At 42.5% G+C, this 20,070-nt stretch overlaps 1 long non-coding RNA gene across 1 annotated transcript in view; it reads left to right on the forward strand.

The window, feature by feature from the left end:
* Positions 1 to 20,070, forward strand: part of LOC145532284 (uncharacterized) — a 59,324-nt gene that overhangs the window by 30,304 nt on the left and 8,950 nt on the right. The window contains exons 3-4 of the long non-coding RNA XR_014073126.1: positions 17,046 to 17,413; positions 18,189 to 18,317. This is a non-coding gene — a long non-coding RNA (uncharacterized LOC145532284). The remainder of the gene's footprint in view (positions 1 to 17,045; positions 17,414 to 18,188; positions 18,318 to 20,070) is intronic.

Genomic DNA, 20,070 nt, shown 5'->3' on the forward strand with positions numbered 1-20,070 from the left:
GCAGTTCACTGGAGCCGCCCGCCTGTGTGTGATTGGTTCTAAATCGTCTCCTTAATATATTATATCTTTGAGTGTTTATTAAAATAAAGTGATGCTGGAATCCTTCCTGGGTGTATGGGCTTCCTGTCTCCCTTTCTACCCATATTCCCTCCCTGCACCCTGGAAATCCAGACCCTAAATCTGCCTCCTCCAGCCCCTGCAAGCCTACCTCCCCTCAAATGCCAGGCCTCTGGGGGAGCTTCAGGAGGTCGTTAGGGAGACATGAGCCTCCTCTCCTCTCTCCACAGTGCAGTTCCTGAGTTTTTGCCGTGTTAGCAGATTTGATGGATGGTGGCAGACACTTGAGTATAAGATATTGTAATCAGGAGAGTGTCCCCTCCCTCCCTCCTCCTCCTCTGTCCCTGGATCTGGTGCTCACCGGTTTCTGTGGAGTCAGCAGATGGATGGATGGCTTTTGCTAATGCTTTGCTGGAGTGATAGAATGTGTGGCAGGAGAAACCTGGCAGACTCACTACATGGAGAGGAACAGGAATAACTCAGGGACGTGGAGAAACTGAGCCTGGAAAGGGGACTGGTGTATAACAGAGTGAACGGGACCTTCCTGCTGAACCCTGTCTGAAGGGCTCAGTCAGACCCCGAGTTGTCACTAGTGTGCCCAGTGGTCTCGTCTCTGTTACTCGACCTCCCAAATTGGACCGTTGCAAGTGCCTTTTTACCTGGTGTGCTCAGGCCCAGTCTAGAACCCCTCCGTCCTTCCATCTAGCAGTCTGCCATATTGATCTCCTCATACACACCCCCACCCCATCAGAGTGCTCCCTCACTCTCATCCCTTCCATGGCTCCTGACTGCCTACAAGATCACAGGGAGTCCCTGCTGGAACTGCTTCTCCATGGGTTTGTGCTTAAACCCCTTAACCTCTCTGAACTTCATTTCCACAGTTACAAAACAGAGACAAAATTACAGTTACTTATTGGGAGGACAAATTGTGATCAGACAGGTTAAAACACTTTGGTAGCTGAAATCTGAGACCTGTGTCAAGAGCCCAAGTCAAGGAAGAAGCTAATGGGAGCAGCTGTCCCTAGGGTCAGTGCGGCGGGAAAGGTGAGAGAAGACTGTGGCCGAAGAAGGGAGGAGCCTGCCTCCCGCTCCAGCCAACTGGCCAGGGGGTGTCAATTTCTCCATCCGCAGCAGGTCTGGAGCCAAGCTCTTCATTACATGTCCCCCCACACACTGCTGAGCTCTACCATGTCCAGGGGCCCACCCCCGTCTCAGGTCCTGGCTGTCACCCAGAGCAGACACATGACACGCAGTGTGGCCCTGAGGATTCGGCACTAAATAACGACAGCACGATGCTGGGCACACGTGTTGACAACACCAAAGCACAAAGCCATATGTGTACCAAAGGAACAAATGCTGATGCACACATCTGTTTTAGAGGTTTCCTCACTCATCAGAACGTACAGAAAACACCATCCATTCATCTCTTGCAGGCATTAACCGGGGATGTGGAAAGGGCTAAGATTAATGTGTTAAATCCCTCAAAATAGTATTTGTTAAAATGAAATTTTGTGTGTTGACCACATAAATATTCATTACCTCATGGCTGTGCCCCAGCACATACCATTGCTTCTGTCCCCCCACCCCCACACCCACCAGGTTGTCAGCAGAAAACATCACGTGATGGAGTTTGCGTTATTTATTCGATGCTGTGTTGGGACGCCTCGGAGCTGGACTCTGCCAAGAGAGGGTTTTCTTGCAGACAGCAAGCAGCTGCTCCTGCCTTCCCCAGCATCCTCCACAGAGCAGCTCATGGCTCACTTTCCCCGCCGTTCCCAGGCACACAGAGTGCTGGCTTTATCCATCAAACTCGTGTCCTTTTTTCAGGAGAAAGAAATCGATAGAAATTGATTTGAAAATGTCAAACCTTATCAACGGCCAACTGTCACTCCAAGACAGATATTTTCTGGATGGTGTAAATGTTTGATTTCACCAAGACTCTTTTCTCGGCTGACAGTCTGGGGTGTCAAGCCACAAATCAACCCTCAGATATTCTCTGGGGGCCGATTAGAAAGGGAAGTGGCATAGCACAGTGGCTAAATGGGTAGAGTCAGCAACCAGACTGCTTTAATAGTTGTGTGACATTGGGAAAATTATTTAAGTTCCCTGAAGCTCAGAAATCTCACCTTACACCTGAGGATAATTGGATATACGTCACACACATGGTTGTGAGAATTAAATGATAACCTGTGTAAACCACTTATAAAATGTGGAGAATATTGTAAGCTTATGATGAATATTAATCACTTTTTATTGTTTCTATGCCACTTTGCTAGGCACTGAGGAGTTTAAATACAGCTTGTTGGTGGAGATAAGATTATACACAAGGCAAATGGGAAAGACGATCCATGGAAAGATGATAGAGCCTAGAGTCTGAAGTCCTGGGTTTGAGTTTCAGCCACTCATTAGCTCCATGATTCTGAGCAGTTTCCCTAGAAGTCACTTAAGCCTGTAAAATGGGGATGAGCATCACAGAGATTGACAAGCAAGCTTGTTATATGTTTCTAGTTGAGACTAGCAATTCAGTGCATGGGTTTGTGATTTTCTGATAGTCCTGAAAATGAAAAGGTCATTTCGTGACATTGAGTGGTAAATGCTAAATGTGTAGGGCAGAGAGAGGTTCAGTGTCGACAGAGAGATTTGGGGCAGAGATTGTCATAAAGGGTCTTACAGAATGGGTGGGACTCAACTGGGTTTTGCTGGGTCAAGTCCAAAGAAGACTGCCTGGCACACACTGGCCTAAGTTATCGGCAACACAAGTAGAAGCTTAGTAGAGGCCTTGATGTAGTCACAGGGATTTCTGGAATGATTTTCTATATGTTGGGAAGAATCTAGATGATTAAGTTAAGCTGTGTCATCTGATGGCGGGGTGGGGTGGGGTGGGGTGGGCAGTAACTACCTGGCTTCTGTAGGGAACATGGCTGACATAGGACAAGAGTTGGGGCGGGGATACCACCAGGCAGGGGCTCATCCAGTTGCGAGGTGAGAAATGACAACCAGGGCCAAGGTGTTAGCGCTGGCAATGAAGAAAAGTGGACAGATGGCGAGGTCTTTGTGGAGGTAGAGCTGTCAGGACTTGCTGATTTAGTCATTCAGTTCACTAATTCAAGTGTTCTTGGCTCTAGGGATATAGCAGCATACAAAACAAGCAGAAATGTGCTTATTGCTTAAGCACTGGTGGGAGGTGATGCAGGGGAAGGAGAAGCCAGAAGGATGATACCCAGGTTTCCTGCCTCAGGGAATGATGTGCAGCTATTTGCTTCCTAATGTGAATTGGGGGAACTTAGTAACAGACTGCCAAGACACACTGGCTTGCCTTGACTACAGCCTCCTCCTTTCCTTTAAGAGACTTGGAAGCCTCTACCAGGTGTCTCATGCTTTCTGCGTTTCAGTATCTATGTCCTAATGCCGAGGCCTAGGGGGACTAATAGAAGTGACTTCTTGTGTCTGTGCTAATGGGCTCGAAAAATCACTCTTTGTAGACTGTCTCTCCACTCAGCTAGTACAGCTCCATCTTTGACACACATCCAGGAACTTTCAGAAGGTCCTCTGCTCCACTATTACACTCTGCAAGGTGCCCTTCAAGACCAGCTTGCCTCCTTCCCCCTTTGCAGCCATAGGAGGGCTTGTATTGTTGCCAAATTGATCAATTGGACTGGGCTGGGGTCCTAGCCCTGGGTCGAGACCCCTTGTTTCAGCCAGGAAGTTTCTTTTTCCGACCTGATTCATGCAGCCAATAATGAAACTGATGCTGAGCCTGGGTGAGCACAAGGTTTATTCAATGGCCACAGAATAGAGAAGCGGGAGCCTAGTTCACAAATCAATTCTCAACCCAATTTGGGCAGAGACACCAAATACATAGGAGGGTTGAGGTAAAAGGGGGGTGGGGATTGGAAAGAGAGGGAGGAATATTCATGAATTATCTGAGGACAGGAGTGTGGTTTGGACCTGAAGCAACTCTCCTTTTCAGTCCTTGTATGGGCTTTTCTGGTTGTTGTCACGGCAACCATCAATTGTAATGGTGCTGGTGGGTGTGTCACTTAACATGCTAATATATTACAGTGAGGGCTTCCCTGATAACTCAGTTGGTAAAGAATCTGCCTGCAATGCAAGAGACCCCAGTTCGATTCCTGGGTTGGGAAGATCCCCTGGAGAAAGGGATAAGCTACCCACTCCTGCATTCTTGGGCTTCCTTTGTGGCTCAGCTCATAAAGAATTCACCTGCAATGCAGGAGACCTGGGTTCGATCCCTGGGTTGGGAAGATCCCCTGGAGCAGGGAAAGGCTACCCACTCCAGTATTCTGGCCTGGAGAATTCCATGGACTGTATAGTCCATGAGGTCACAAAGAGTCGGACATGACTGAGTGACTTTCACTCACCCACTCACTCATATTACAATGAGCATATAGTAAGGCTCAAAGTCTATGGAAATCGAATCTTCTGCCATCTTGGGCCAACTAGGAACTGATCAGTTCCTGTGTATATTCAAGGGAAGGGCAGGTGCCTATGGGGATAGGATGTGGAGGTTCCAGGTTGAATTTGATCTGAAAAAGGTCCCACCTGGACAGGTGATCCAACTTCCACGGCACTTTCATAGGCTATAGTCTGAACACTTCCTTCTCCATTTGACTTTATAGCCATGTCCTGCTGACCAAACGACTTTAGACACGTTGAACTAAGAGGCAATGAGATTCTGGAGGGAAAACACAGCAGAAAGCAAGGTGTGGAGGCAGGAAGGTTCAAGCAGAATTGGCTGGTGATGGCATTCCATCCAAAGTTGATGCTTGAGATGCTTTTGGGACATAGCAAGTGCCTTTTTTTGAGTGTCTGTCACTAACGGGTGAGCCATCTTCACCTCCCTGCTGGGAGAACTTTGGGGAAGAAGCCTCTTAGAATTATAAATGATCCTAGTGAACATAATTTCTGCAATTACTGATGTTCAGTAATTATGCTAATGCTGATTCACAAAGAGCTGTTATTTGCTCAGCATGTTCTGTGCACATTATCTCCTTACCTGACGAACTGTGTTTTCGCACAGCGGTTATGGTTTGCTTGTCACGTTAAGTGATGTTTGCATCTTGGAGCTTGTCATGGCACTAGGAGGAGAGCTGAAGTTCCAGTCCACCCCCGTCAGAAGATTTTCTGGTGGGCTTCATGATGATAAGAAAGGAAAGGGGAACATGTGAAAAGAAAGCAGGAAAGAGAACCTGCATTTGACTGAAGGGGAAATTATAGTTCAGGGGTGAAGTGAGGGGCACAGGGACAGTCATGACTGAGATTTGTCACCTTACCTTTCTGATTCCACATATGGCCTCTGGTAATTAGGAAAGTCAAGAACTTGCCTGGTCTCCTGTTTCAGTAACACAGTGACAGGGCTTCGGTTGGCTTGAACTGGTCGAGTCCCATTTTCAGTCTCTGCTTCAGCTCGTGAGAACACTTAGAGATCATCTGAGACATTAATTCTCAAAGTGTGGTCTCTGGGCCAACAGTATTAGCATCACCTGAGTATTTGTTGGAAAATGAAAATTCTGACGAAAAAGAAAGTATACGTGTGTAGATATATATATGCATTATATATTATATTGTATTATATACATGTGTGTATATAACTGAATCACTTTGCTGTACAACAGAAATTAACACATTGTAAATCAAATGTACTTCAATAAAATAAATTTTTAAAAATGCAAATTTTAGCACTCCAACCCAGACATCTTGCATGAGAAACCCTCAGGGTGGATTCTTTACCACTCCACTACCTGGGAAACCCATTATTCTTACTGATTTTGGGTTGTCTTTTTGTTGTTGAATTGCTTGAGCTGTTTGCATGTTTTGGAATTTAAACCCTTGTCGGTTGCTTCGTTTGCAAATATTTTCTCCCATTCATAAGGTTATCTTTTCGTTTTGTTTATGGTTTCCTTTGCTGTGCAACAACTTGTAAATTTTTTTAGGTCCCATTTGTTTATGTTTTGCTTTTATTTCTATTGCTATGGGAGACTGACCTAAGAAAGCATTGGTGTGATTGGTCAGAGAATATTTTGCCTATGTTTTATTCTAAAAGTTTTATGGTGTCATGTTTTATATTTAAGTCTTTAAATCATCTTGAGTTTATTTTTACATGTGGTGTAAGAGTGTTTTCTCATGTTGATGTTTGGCAGAAACCAGCACAATATTGTAAAGCAATTATATTCCAATTAAAAATAAATAAATTAGAAAAAATTATTCATTTATTTGTTTGGCTGTATGGGGTCTTAGTTGCAGCATGCTAACTCTTAGTTGCTGCTTCCGGGATCTAGTTCCCTGACTAGGAATCAAACCTGGTCCCCTGCACTGGGAGCTTGAAGTCTTAGCCACTGGGCCACCAGGGAAATCCTTGGATGTGTTCTAAGTTCACTGATTGACATTCATATTCCTACTCATTTTAACAACCAACATATGTTGTGTGCTTACTGTGGTCATGCCTTCGGAGCTGCTATCATTTGCCTCACTCTTGTTGTTGTTGTTCAGTTGCCCAGTCATGTCCGACTCTTTGCGACCCCATGGACTGCAGCACGCCAGGCCTCCCTGTCCCTCACCATCTCCCGGAGTTTGTCCAAGTTCCTGTTCATTGCATTGGTGATGCTGTCCAGCCACCTAATCCACTGACGCCCTCTTCTTCTGGCCTTGATCTTTCCCAGCATTAGGGGATTCTCCAATGAGTTGTCTGTTCACATCAGATGACAAAAATACTGAAGCTTCAGCTTCAGCATTCAGTGAATATTCAGGGTTGATCTCCCTTAAAGATTGACTGGTTTGATCTCCTTGCTGTCCAAGGGACTTTCAGGAGTCTTCTTCAGCATCACAGTTCGAAAGCATCAATTCTTTGGCATTCTGCCCCCTTTACGGTCAAGCTCTCACAATCATGTGTGACCACTGCGAAGACCATAGCCTTGACTATACAGACCTTTGTCAGCAGAATAACGTCTCTGCTTTTCAACACACTGTCAGGTAAGCAATTGTCTTCTGATGTCATGGCTGCAGTCACCATCCACAGTGATTTTTGGAGCTCAAGAAGAGGAAATCTCTCACTCCTTCCACTTTTCCCCTTCTATTTGCCATGCAGTAAATAGGCCAGATGCCATGATATTAATTTTTTTAATATTTAGTCTTAAGCCAGCATTTTCACTTTCCTTCTTCACCCTCATCTGATGCTCTTTAATTCCTCTTCGCTTTCTGCCATTAAAGTGGACCAAGATACATCTACATATCTGAGATTGTTGATGTTTCTCCTACCTATCTTGACTCCAGCTTGTAACTCATCCAGCCCAGCATTTCTTATGACGTGCTCAGTGTGTAGGTTAAACAAACAGAGTGACAGCAGGTAGCCTTCTCATACTCCTTTCTCGATCTTGAACCAATCAGTTGTTCCATACAGGGTTCTAATTGTTGCTTCTTGATCCACATACAGGTTTCTCTGGAGACAGGTAAAATGGTCTGGTATTCCCTTCTCTCTAAGAGCTTTCCACAGTTTGTCATGATCCACACAGTCAAGGGCTTTTAGCATAGTCGATGAAACAGAGATACGTGTTTTTCTGAAATTCTCTTGCTTTTTCTATAATCCAGCGAATGTTGGCAATTTGATCTCTAGTTCCTCTTCCTTTTCTAAACTCAGCTTGGACATCTGGAAGTTCTTGGTTTGCATGATGCTGACGCCTAGCATGCATTAACATAACTTTACTAACATGGGAGATGAGTGAGATTGTCCGATGGTTAGCACATTCTTTAGTACTACCCTTCTTGGGGAATGGGATGAGGATCAACCTTTTCCAGTCCTGTGGCTACTGCTGAGTCTTCCAGAGTTGCTGACATAATGAATGCAAAACCTTGACGGCATCACCCTTTAGGGATCTGAATAGTTCTGCTGGAATTTCATCCCATCCACCAGCTTTATTAACAGCAGTGCTTCTTAAGGCCCACTCAACTTTGCACTCCAGAATGTCTGCTCTGGATGACTGACCACACCATCGTAGTAACCTTGTTCATTAAACCTTTTTTACATAGTTCTTCCATGTATTCTTCCCATCTCTTCTTGATCTCTTCAGCATCTACTAGGTCTCTACCATTTTTATCTTTTAGTGTCTATCTTTGGGCCTCACTGTTAATATGCTCTAAAGAGGGCTTTCTGTGTCCCTGAATTGCCCCCTGGATTTTATCATTTAATTTTCACCATATTCCTTTGAGGTAAATACATGAGAAATCCCCTTACTTAGAATGATTCTCCCTAGAAAAGGGCATGGCAACCCACTCCAGTATTTTTGCCTGGAGAATCCCCATGGACAGAGGAGCCTGGCAGGCTACAGTCCCTGGGGTTGCACAGAGTCAGACACGACTGAATTACTAAGCACAGCACAGAAGGATTGTCTAACCAGATAATTGAAAAAGTCAACTAAGACAGGAAACTATAAAAAATACACATACTCTAAACCTTTAATTTTAACTTAAACATGTAAATCTATGTACATTCATCAGTCTATTGATGTGGGAGTCATTGTCTTTTCCTTGAGTGCCAGTCTTTCTTCTTTCTGACTTTAAGTTTCCATAACTTTTATGATATTTGGTTTGGCTTTCTTTGGAATGGGAAAGCTTAGGGAGTGAAGCAATCTTAGGGCAGAATTCTTTTAGAATTGTATTTTTCTCAAACTCCTAATTCTATAGAATTTTTTAAAAAGTTATTTTTCTTATACAAAGTATTCAAACTCAGTTTTCATAGATATATTCACATATGTAATAAAGTCTGTAATTATAGCAACAAGTATAACCGGTATATGCTGGCTCAGAATCAATGCAAAATAAACAACTCAACTATTAGGAGCAGAAGTGAATGGGTGTGTTACAGAGCACTGTACACCCCTGGACAGGGACCTGTCTCAAAGTTGCATGGCTGGGAGCTACGATGCAGACTCAGGCAGTTGGAGAGCCCTTATGGCACTCCCTTGATTGTTTTTTTTTTAGGTTAAAAAAAATTAGATAATCAGTCATTTTATCTCAACAAACTATAAATACCTCAAATACGCTCTTCTTCCTGCACTGTCCCTGAATCTGTACTTAACTTTGGCAGAACTCGGTGTTACTGAGAGATCAGGCGATTGAAAAGGATGCATTAACCGATTTAAATGTCTAAGCGCTGTCGAGAGGAAGAAATTTTTTCTCTAGCTATCTATGTTCTTCTGGCTGGTCGAAGAATTAAATTGACATGAGACAGAGTAACAGGAGAAAATCAAGCAAAGTTTGATAACATGGGAGAGACCCAGAAAACCACTACCCTCAAGCATCCTCTTTTTGTCTTTAGCTGAAGATGGTATTTAAGGCAAGTGTTTTGGCCATTTTGGTGGCCACACTTGCCTTAAATACCATCTTCAGCTAAAGACAAAAAGAGGATGCTTGAGGGTAGTGGTTTGGGACTTCAAAGGGGAGGAATTCATATGAAGATGGAAAAGCAAATGTGTGGTAAACAAATGTTTGCTGGGTCCTGCAGAGACAATGGAATGCAGAGAAGAATTTTGACAAACAGATTTGGCCAGGTTCTTCCCTGTCTGTACACCTGGTTCTTACTACAGTTATCTCTGGTGATGGCTCCATTCCTGAACAGGTCCTCTAACTACATTCTTTTAGGCAGTTAGGGGAAAGGTAAAATTTCTTCCTGAGTCTTTTGGGTCTTGATTGTTTACAGATCAAAATAATCCACCTGCCAGGCAGATATTTTAGAGTGGCAAATTTTGCTCCCCTACACCATCAGTATTCTCCGACAAAACACTGTCAGTGCTCTGTCTCATGGCAGAGGACCGGAGAAAATCATAGCAGACAGGGGAATTAATTAGACTGATCCTTTAATTGAACCCCTTGAAAAAGTGTCCCTGGATGGCATGTATTCTCTTCTCAAGTCATGTCCCCAAAAGACCCCATGAAAGTGAAAGTATGAAAGTGGAAGTTGCTCAGTTGTGTTGGACTCTTTGCGACCCCATGGACTATACAGTCTATGGAATTCTCCAGGCCACAATACCGGAGTGGGTAGCTTTTCCCTTCTCCAGGGGATCTTCCCAACCCAGGGATCGCACCCAGGTCTCCTGCATTACAGGAAGATTCTTTACCAGCTGAGCCACCAGGGAAGCCCAAGAATACTGGAGTGGATAGCCTATCTCTTCTCCAGGGGATCTTCCCGATCCAGGAATCAAACCCTGGTCTCCCACATTGCAGGCAGATTCTTTACCAACTGAGCTATCATATCTCTTATTACGTAAAGTGTTATATATCTGATGACATTCTTTACCCTGTGATCCTGGTCTGGTATTATTTTTCTGCCTCATTTCTATGTGACTTGTTGCAAATTACTGAATTTGTGTGACTTATCTGTACAGTGGGGATGAGAATGGTACCTGTTATGGCTGCAGATAGGTGTTAACAGAAAATTATTAGTATAACACCTGGCACTGTGTTGTTGTGGTTGTTCAGTCGCTAAGTTGTGTCCAGCTCTTTGTGACCCCATGGACTACAGCATGGTAAGTTCCTCTGTCCTCCACTGTCTCCCAGAGTTTGTTCAAATTCATGTCCTTTGACTCATTGATGCTATCTAACTGTCTCATCCTCTGCCGGCTGCTTCTCCTTGCCCTTTTGCCCTCAATCTTTCCCAGCATCAGGGTCTTTTCCAGTGAGTTGGCTCTCCCCATCAGGTGGCCAAAGTATTGGAGTTTCAGCGTCAGCATCAGTCCTTCCAATGAATATTCAGGGTTGAGTTCCTTTAGGATTGACTGGTTTGATCTCCTTGCTATTATGGTTGTTGTTTTCCAGTCCCTCTTCCCTTGGGACATGGTGAAAGCTCAGTTAGATATAGCTAACTGCAAACATTCTGTCAAAGTTTTTCTGGTCTTGTTTTATAAACCTAGCTCGGTGTCTAGAACATAGAAAATGCTTGATAAATAATTGTGGGGAATTGAATAAATGAATCTTTGAATAAATAAATAAATGTGGAAAATTGAAGAAGTGAGTAAATGGATAGATTGGTGTTCTTCACTGGTCTCTCTCTGTAGCATATGATGGTCTCTATTATAAGCTTTGTTTCTTATATCAACATCTTTTGTCCATCGGTTGTTTCAAAGAATTCCATCTCTCCATCTGCAACTGCTTACAGTGTTCATATTTTCAGTACAGACTTTTTCTTATTTATTTATTTATTTTGGACTGTGCTGGGTCTTCATTGCTGTGGCAGCCTTTCTCTAGTTTCGGCAAGCAGGGGCTATTTATTGTGGTGCTTGGGCGTCCCGTTGTTGCAGGCTTCTCTTGCTTGGGCTTCTCTTGTTGTGGAGCACATGTTCTAGGCTCACAGGCTTCAGTAGTTGCAGCATATGGGCTCAATAGTTGCGGTTCCCCGGCTCTAGAGCGTAGGCTCAATAGTTGTGTTGCACGACTCAGTTGCTCTGTGGCATGCGGGATCCTCCTGGACCAGGGATCGAGCCTGTGTCTCCTGTGTTGGCAGGCAGATTCTTTACCACTGAGACACCAGGGAAACCCCAGACCTTTTACTGAGTTATGTTTTAAAGTGATCTTGTGTTCCTCTAACAGTCTCAGAAAATGACCTGTGGACAATAGCTTACAGCAATGGCATACAGTTCAGATGGCTCTCTTGGCTCTGAGTGTCCTGTAATCTGAAGCTTATGACTCTTGACTGCCTCAGAGTTCCACTGTAGTTTTATGGCCCCTGGCTTTTGGGAAGAAACAGTTAGCATCTAGATTTGACCTTGAATGAAAAAGTCTTGGCTTCTCAGTGCAAGAGTCTTCACGCTGTCATAGGAGTAATAGACACATGATGGTTGGAGAAGACAGAAGTCATGAAACAGGTGGTTTATAAAGCAGTCCTGGGTCAGATGAAGGGAGCTGAAGCAGAGTGCCCCAAGGCCTTAGGAGTATGTTCTTGGTCTGATAGACTTTTAACCTGGAGCTGCCTGGGAGAGGACTGGCATGATGAAATCCAAGTTAGTAAGTTATGTGAGTAAATACATAAGGTTAGGTAAGTATGTAAGGATCAGCTGCAGCACTTCTTACATTTGGTGTTTGTGCCTTTGCCTTCCAAATGCCTCCCCACCCCTCAGAGCTCCTCTTCATCCTCCTACCTTCCTGTTCTTTTTCCAGAAGGCTGATCCTCATGGGTCATATCAGCAGGTTCCTGTGCCTTTTGGTGTCAGCCAGATCAACTTTGTCAACCAGGACCTCTTGGCAAGAGATTGGAAGAAGGGAAGGAGGAGAGTGTGGTCAGAGTATTTATTTCTTCTGAGGAATAGCCACAGGCTGGCTGCACTCTCAAGGTGGCCCTTCTTCAAGTTCTGGCATCTGTTCACTCTCCTTATTGTTTCGAGCCTAGGGAGGGTAACACCCAGACTCATGCTGGGTACAACACTATCCTTTGTAGTTTTCCTGCAATCTGCTCATACCCAAACCTGTCAGGTGGGCACTCCTGCCCCACCCAGCACCATCTGTGTAAATGGTCCCTTTATTAAACCCTCCTGGAATTACCCTGCTTTGAGTGTTTACTGCTTCCTGCTGGAAGCCTGACTTAACAGTCCCAAGTTGTTCTCCTTCTTTGGGAAGAGAGTGGGACCTGGGAGAGAGGAATAAATAAGTAGTAAAAAGAGTCCAGTTGGGTCAGTAAGGGAGGTGGTTTCGTTGGCAAGCAATAGGAAGCTAATTTAAGCAGAAAGGGAATTATTTGTGGGATAGAAAGAATTTGGGAGACTGAGAACCAGTCAGGCAACTGGGTAGCAGGAAGCATAGTTATGTTTCAGTTCAGACATGGTTGCTGGTACCTGCTGCTTTGGGCTCTTGATGAGACCCCTGTTACTGTGAATATTTTCTCCACTGTATCTGCATCTTTGCGTCACTCCTTCAAGGTTCAGAATCCCAGGTGAGAGAATCTGCTGAGCTGATACTCAGTCACATACAGCATCCTCCCTAGTTCCAGGAAGTGGAAAGAGAAGTGTAAGCTTCTTTTTTCTCCCACCTTATTCCATTTCAGGCTAGAAACCTGAATGAAACAGACAAGGACATGGTCCATGGTTGGCTTCTTCCTTCCCTCCTTCCCAACCCCTCACCAGTAGCCACCTCTGGCTCCTTCTGGACTGGGATCGGGGGAGAGTAGAAGGTGTTTGGTGCAGGACATGTCTTACTTGGCTGGTGCTGTTGTGACCTGGTGATACTATGGAGGGGTGTCTCTGCCTATCGGGCAGGATTGGCAGGTGTTCAAAGATGAATCTTGCTCTCCGTAACCAAATCTCTCTTCCTTCTGACTGGCCATTCCCCTCCAAGTATTCTTGGGAAAAATTCAAAATGACTCCAGTATGGCACCCATCAAGGGCTGCTTAAAACTTTTTTCTCTCCATCTTTGGAAGCGGCCAGAGAGGGTTTAATTTTACAGTCCCATATAGTTCTGGTTGCTCATACAGTCTCACACAGTTTTTGCTGCGGAGTAAATTCTGATAAACACCCAGAGGCAGCCCCTACACAGTGCTGGACTTGGTTTCACAAAGACCACCCCAGAAATGTCAGTCCAAGCTCCTGGACAGGAGCCGTGGTGGAAGGACCCCAGAAGAAGGTAGAATTTTTTTTTTCCAGGACAGGTTTTCTCCCATAAAGCATTCTCAGAAGGTAAGTTCTAATTCTTACCTTCCCTAGAAGAAGAACAAAGCCTTCGCATGATATGATATTCAACACATAGATTTCCACTGTGCATTGGTCTGGCTAAACCAATCACGTTTTATTTTACGGTTGGTAAACTTTCATTCTGTTTCAGAAGCTTCATTTGCCACTTTGAATAAGCAAGTTTTCTTTGCTGTGTATTGGCCCAGGTACTCAAGGCTGTTGTGTGTGCATGTGTAAGTTGCTTCAGTCGTGTTTGACTCTTTGCAACCTTATGGGCTGTAGCCCACCAGGCTCCTCTGTCCATGGGACTCTTCAGGCAAGAATACTGGAGTGGGTTGCCATGTCCTCCTCCAGGGGATCTTCCCAACCCTGTGATGGAACCAGTGTCTCTTATGTCCCCTGCATTGGCAGGCAGGCACTTTACCACTGGTACCACCTGGGAAGCCCCACTCAAGGCTATTAATCTCAAATCTTTTTCTCAATGAAAAACAACCCAGGTAAATGCTGGGTAAACAGGTGAATGCTACAGCTTACATCAAACCAGAACTAAAAGCTGAGGACTTGGCTCCAGCTTGTCAAGAAGGTCCCACTGATGGTTGGTTGTTGATGGATTGTTTATTTGTTTATTTATTTATTTATTTCTCAGCTGTAAAAGAGCAAGACACAGGGTTTGATAGAAGGATGCACATGAGAAAGAAGTCACTAGATCATTCTTATCCTCTCCAAGGAACTGATTCAAATTCTCAATTCTCTGTGATGCTAAATTTTAAGAGAGATTTCCAAGATGTTAAAGGAGGATGGCTTCCCTTGTGGCTCAGCTGGTAAAGAATCTGCCTGCAGTGCGGGAGACCTGGGTTCAATCCCTGGGTTGGGAAGATCCCCTGGAGAAGGGAAAGGCTACCCACTCCAGTTTTCTGGCCTGGAGTATTCCACGGACTGTATAGCCATTGGGGTCACAAAGAGTCGGACACAACTGAGTGACTTTCACTTTCAAAGGAGGATGAATTTGTCAACTATTGATTTTATTATGCAAACAGAACTTGAAATCATGTTAGTTTTGGACATTTTGGGAGCCTCTGTTAATTGGCCAGGATTTTTCATTTTCTATCTGGTCATTTGGAGTCACAGATTATGTGGATATAAGAAGTGAAAGAAATTCCTTGTGTTTGAAACAAAAGTTGCACCTCATCTCATCCCAAGTTCTTATTATCTTCACTATCATCACATCATTGTCATCATCTATAATGTTTTCATAAATCTTCATACACAGCCTTTATTATCCTTTATTATTTTCTTTGGATCAACTTTCAGGTAAAAGTATATGAACTTTTTGTTTTCAGTTGGTGTACCTCCATTTATTTTTTACAAAGCACCTTACTTATACTGATTATGTGCGGGTTTGGAAACATTATGAGCAGGAATGAATTTAAATAATTTTTCCTTTTCTTGGGAAATAGATTGTTTTTAATTAATTAATTGAAATATAGTTGACTGACAACATTATATTAGTTTTGGACGTACAACAGTGATTTGATATTTTTATATATTATGCATTATAGAAAGTTACTACAATTATATTGATTATATTCCCTGTGATGTACATTACATCCCTGTGACTTTATAACTAGTCGTTTTTTACCTCTTGGTCCCCTTTGCCTGTTTCACTCATTCTTTCCCAACCCCCGCTGGCAACCACTAGTTTGCTCTCTGTATTTGTGAATCTATTTCTGTTTTGTTATATTTGTTCACTTGTTTTTTAGATTTCACATGTAAATGAAAACATATAGCATTTGTCTTTCTATGTCTGACATTTCCCCTAGCATAGAGTTCACTTAGAACTCCAGGTTCGACCACGTTGTTGAAAATGGAGAGATTTCATTCTTCTTTATGGCTGAATAATATTCCGTTGAACATTGGGCTACACATAGCTTTTCAAATTAGTGTTTTTGTTTTCTTCACATAAATATTGCTGGACCATATGGTAGTTCTGGTCTTAATTTCTTGAGGCGTCTTCAAACTGTTTTCCATAGTGGCTGCACCAATTTATGTTTATGCCAACAGTGTGTAAGGTTTCCCTTTTCTCCACATCTTCATCAAGGCCTGTTTGTTGTCTTCTTGATAATAGCCATTCTGACAGATATGAGGTAGTATCTCATTGTGGTTTGGATTTGCATTTGCCTGATAATTAGTGATGTTGGCATATTTTCATGTGCCTGTTGGCCACCCGTACATCTTTGAAAAAAATGCGTATTCATTCCTCTGCTCACTTTTTAATTGGATTTTTTGATATTGAATTTTATGAGTTCTTAAAGTATTTTAAACATTAATCCCTTATTGGACATACCATTTGAAATATCTTCTCTCATTCAGTAGGTTGCCTGTTTGTTTTGTTGATGGTTTCCTTTGCTGTGCAAAATCTTTTTAGTTTGGTTAGGTCCCATTTGTTTATTTTTGCTTTGTTGCTCTTGCCTGAGGAGACAGATCCAAAAAAATATTTCTAAGACCAATGTCAGAGAGTGTACTGCTTATGTTTTTGTCTAAGAGTTTTATGGTTTCAGGTCTTAACATTTGAATCTTTAATCCATTTAATTTATTTTTGTATATGGTATTTTGATGTTTTCTCCATGGAAAGTCTTACTTGTTCCTAATTAAAATTTTTCTTGTGTATTTCATATTTTTGTTGCAATTGTGAATGAGATTTCTTCCTTTCTTTTTTTCTTAAAGGTTGCATATATGTAAGAAGCTACTTGTTTTTTATATTTATTTTTAACCACCAAATTTAATGGACTTTTATTGGTTTTGATAATTTAAAGTTGATTCTCTTGGGTTTTCTAAATAGTATTTCATCAGTTTCAATAATTATAAATTTGTGTGTAATTTTCAATATTCTTTTTTGTTCTTTCTCCCCCTTCTCTCTTTCCCAATCTCTCTCTCCTTTTCTTTTCTTCCTTGCATTCCTAATACTTTGAGGGTAATGTTAAATAATAATAAGCACTGTATTGTGTTCCTGAATAGAAATAGCTCTCACATTTTTCTGTATTTTTAAATTTAAAATATATTTGATAATATTCATTAGTTGTTTTGCAACTATAGTAATATGTGAAATTTACCAAAAGTTTTCATTTTTTCTTCTATTTTTGGTATACAGCTCTGTTAACTTGTAAAAATCCAGAAGATAGTCTTTTACTTTATTTTTCTGCACCCTTGAAGAGTTTATTTATTATGATATTTACTTGCTATTTGAAAATTTAAAAGAACCAGCCTGTAAAACTGCTTGGACTTTGCTCCTTACATGGAGATAATGCATTCTAATGGTATAATAGCTTTCCCCTTTCCAGAAAGACTCCAGTGTACATTGGTGGACTTGCATTGGCTATGGAAGTTCTGTGGGAGTCTGCTCCCCCGGAAAGAGCTGATTGAGTTTTCCCCAGGCTTTTGAATTTGGAAGTGGAAGACTAGGAGGAGTCCTTTTTTGCCTCTGGGAGCCTTGGGATGAGGAATCAGGAATTGCAGCTGAACTGGATCCTTGGCATATGAGAGACAGGATGAATCCACCACTGAGAAAAACAGTGAGAATGATTGTGAAAATATTGTCTGGTTCTGCCTACTGCTGACAGCTCTAGGAGTGTCTCTTATTCCTATGGTTAAATGGTTGCACCATTATTCTCCTAGTAAATCCCTTTGTACCAAGGTGAGTTTGAATTGAACTTCTGATATCTCTAATCATGAATATAGGTGCTCTTTCTTTTATTTTTTTTTAATCTCTTACACGATTTAACAGTTTGCTAATATTTGCTAACTTCACAAATATTTAGGAAAATATAAATTACCAAAATAAATTTATTAAGATTTCAAGTCTATCAGCATAGAATTATACATAATGCTTTGTTATAAGTATTACCTGTTAATTCTGGACACTGTTTTAGGCACTTGGGATCCATCAGTGAATGAATAGATAAATATTCCTACTCTTTAAAAATTAAAAAAAAATCCTTGTTTATTTTTAATAGTGGTAAGATATGCACAAAATTTACCACATTAACAATTAAAAAAATTGAGTGTGCTGCTTACGCGTCTGACGAGCTTCCACTGTCTTTTGTCACAGTAACTCTGTGTCCTGTGCTCCTTCTCCTGCATCTCAGGGTTTTTTTTTAACTTTAAAAAAATTTTTTATTAAAGTATAGTTGATTTGTGTTTAATTTTAAATTTGTGTTTAATGTATTTAATTTCTGCTATACAGCGAAGTGACAATTATACATATAAATTCTTTTTTCATGTTCTTTTCCATTATGGTTTATCACTGGATATTGAATATAGTCCCCTGTGCTATGCAGTAGGACCTTGTTTATTCATCCTGTATTGCACATGGGCTTTCTGTTGCTTAATTCTGTTCTCTTCTTCACACCTTAGACTTTGACTTGCATGGTCCAGACTTGGGTTTTGAATTTCTACCATCTCTTAATCAGATGAAGCTGATCACCTCGTCCTCTCTGTAGGATTGGATTCCCTGGACCAACTCTGGCTGGAGAGGTGTGGGGTGGAGGTATCTATGGGGTAACAAGGATGTGAGCAAGGATAGAATGTCTTAGAAAAAGGTGAGGAAGGGAAGGCAATGCTTGATATCCTGAACTCAGCTTGGGCAATTTATTTTCTTTTTTTAAATATATGTTTATTAATTTGGTTGTGCTGAGTATTAGTTGCAGCATGCGGGGTCTTCAGTCTTCGTTGTGGCCTGCAGGGTCTAGTTCCCTGATCCCGGATCAAAACCAAGCGCCCTGCATTGGGAACTCGGAGCCTTAGCCACTGGACCTCCAGGGAAGTCCCTGGGGCAATTTCTTGAGTATCTCTGCCCCTGCATTCAAAATGGAAAAGTTTGATGACATGACGGTGATTGAGCAGAGAAGCTTAAATTAAATTAATTTCAGAGAGTTTGATTATCAGATGAGATCATCTGTATATAAAATATTCACCACAGTGCCTGCCAGATGAGAGTCAATCAATGAAGGTTCATTTCTCCCTGCCCTCTCCCCCTCTTTTCTCCTTTCTAACAGAAAAATCTAGGTCCCCTGTCTTAGCATTTTGGGTTCCCAGGGGGTGCTAGGGGTAAAGAACCTGCCTGCCAATTCAGGAGACCTAAGAGATGCGGGTTTGATCCCTGGGTTGGGAAGATCTCCTGGAGAAGGAAATGGCAACCCACTCCAGTATCCTTGCCTAGAGAATCCCGTGGACAAAGGGGCCTGGTGGGCTACATTCCACAGGGTCACAAAAAGTCAGATATGATTGAAGCGATTTAACACGCACATATTAGCATTTTAAGTTGCAAGTCTAACTTCTTCCTCCTCTTGTTCTCTGCTGAACCTCTGCCCACCTGTTCTTTGAAAATAATTCAGCAAGGAGTAAGAGGTTTCTCCTGCTTTTCACATTGTTGTTGTTCAGTTGCTAAGTCATGTCCAACTATCTGTGATGCCATGGACTATAGCATGCCAGGCCTCCCTGTTCTTCCCTATCCCCCACAGTTTGCTCTAATTCATGTTCATTGAGTTGGTAATGCTATCTAACCATCTCATCCTCTGCTGCCCTCTTCTCCTTTTGGCTTTAATCTTTCTCAGTATCAGGGTCTTTTCCAATGAGTTGGCTCTTTCCATCAGGTGGCCAGAGTATTGGAGCTTCAGCTTCAGCATCAGTCCTTCCAATGAATATTTAGGGTTGATTTCCTCTAGGATTGACTGGTTTGATCTCCATGCTGACCAAGGGATTCTCAAGAGCCTTCTCTAGCACCACAGTTCCAAAGCATCAATTCTTTGGCACTCAGCCATTTTTATGGTCCAACTCTCACATCTGTACATGACTACTGGAAAAACCATAGCTTTGACCATATGGGCCTTTGACTCTAAGTCCACTACTAGGTCATAGACAGCTATTTTCTTGTTGTGTCTTCATATGACTTAAGGTGTGAGAGAGCTCTGGTGTCTTTATAAGAGCTCCAATCCCATTCACGAAAGCTGCACCTTCATGACCTTATCACCTCCCAAAGACTCCACCTCCAAGTACTGTCACATTGAGAATTAGGTTTCAACATATGCATTTTTGGGGGAATACACAGATTTGGGACTTCCCTATAGCTTAGATGGTAAAAAAATCTGTCTTTAATGCAGGAGACATGGGTTCGATCCCTGGGTCAGGAAGATCCTCTGGAGAAGGAAATGGCAACCCACTCCAGTATTCTTGCCTGGAGAATCCCATGGACGAGGAGCCTGGCAGGTTATAGCCTATGGGGTTGCAGAGAGTCAGACACGACTGAGTGACTAACATACACACACACACACACACACACACACACACACACAC

This window comes from Giraffa tippelskirchi, chromosome 13, assembly GCF_054371585.1.
Source record: "Giraffa tippelskirchi isolate mGirTip1 chromosome 13, T2T-mGirTip1v1.2.pri, whole genome shotgun sequence".
NCBI lineage: Eukaryota > Metazoa > Chordata > Mammalia > Artiodactyla > Giraffidae > Giraffa > Giraffa tippelskirchi.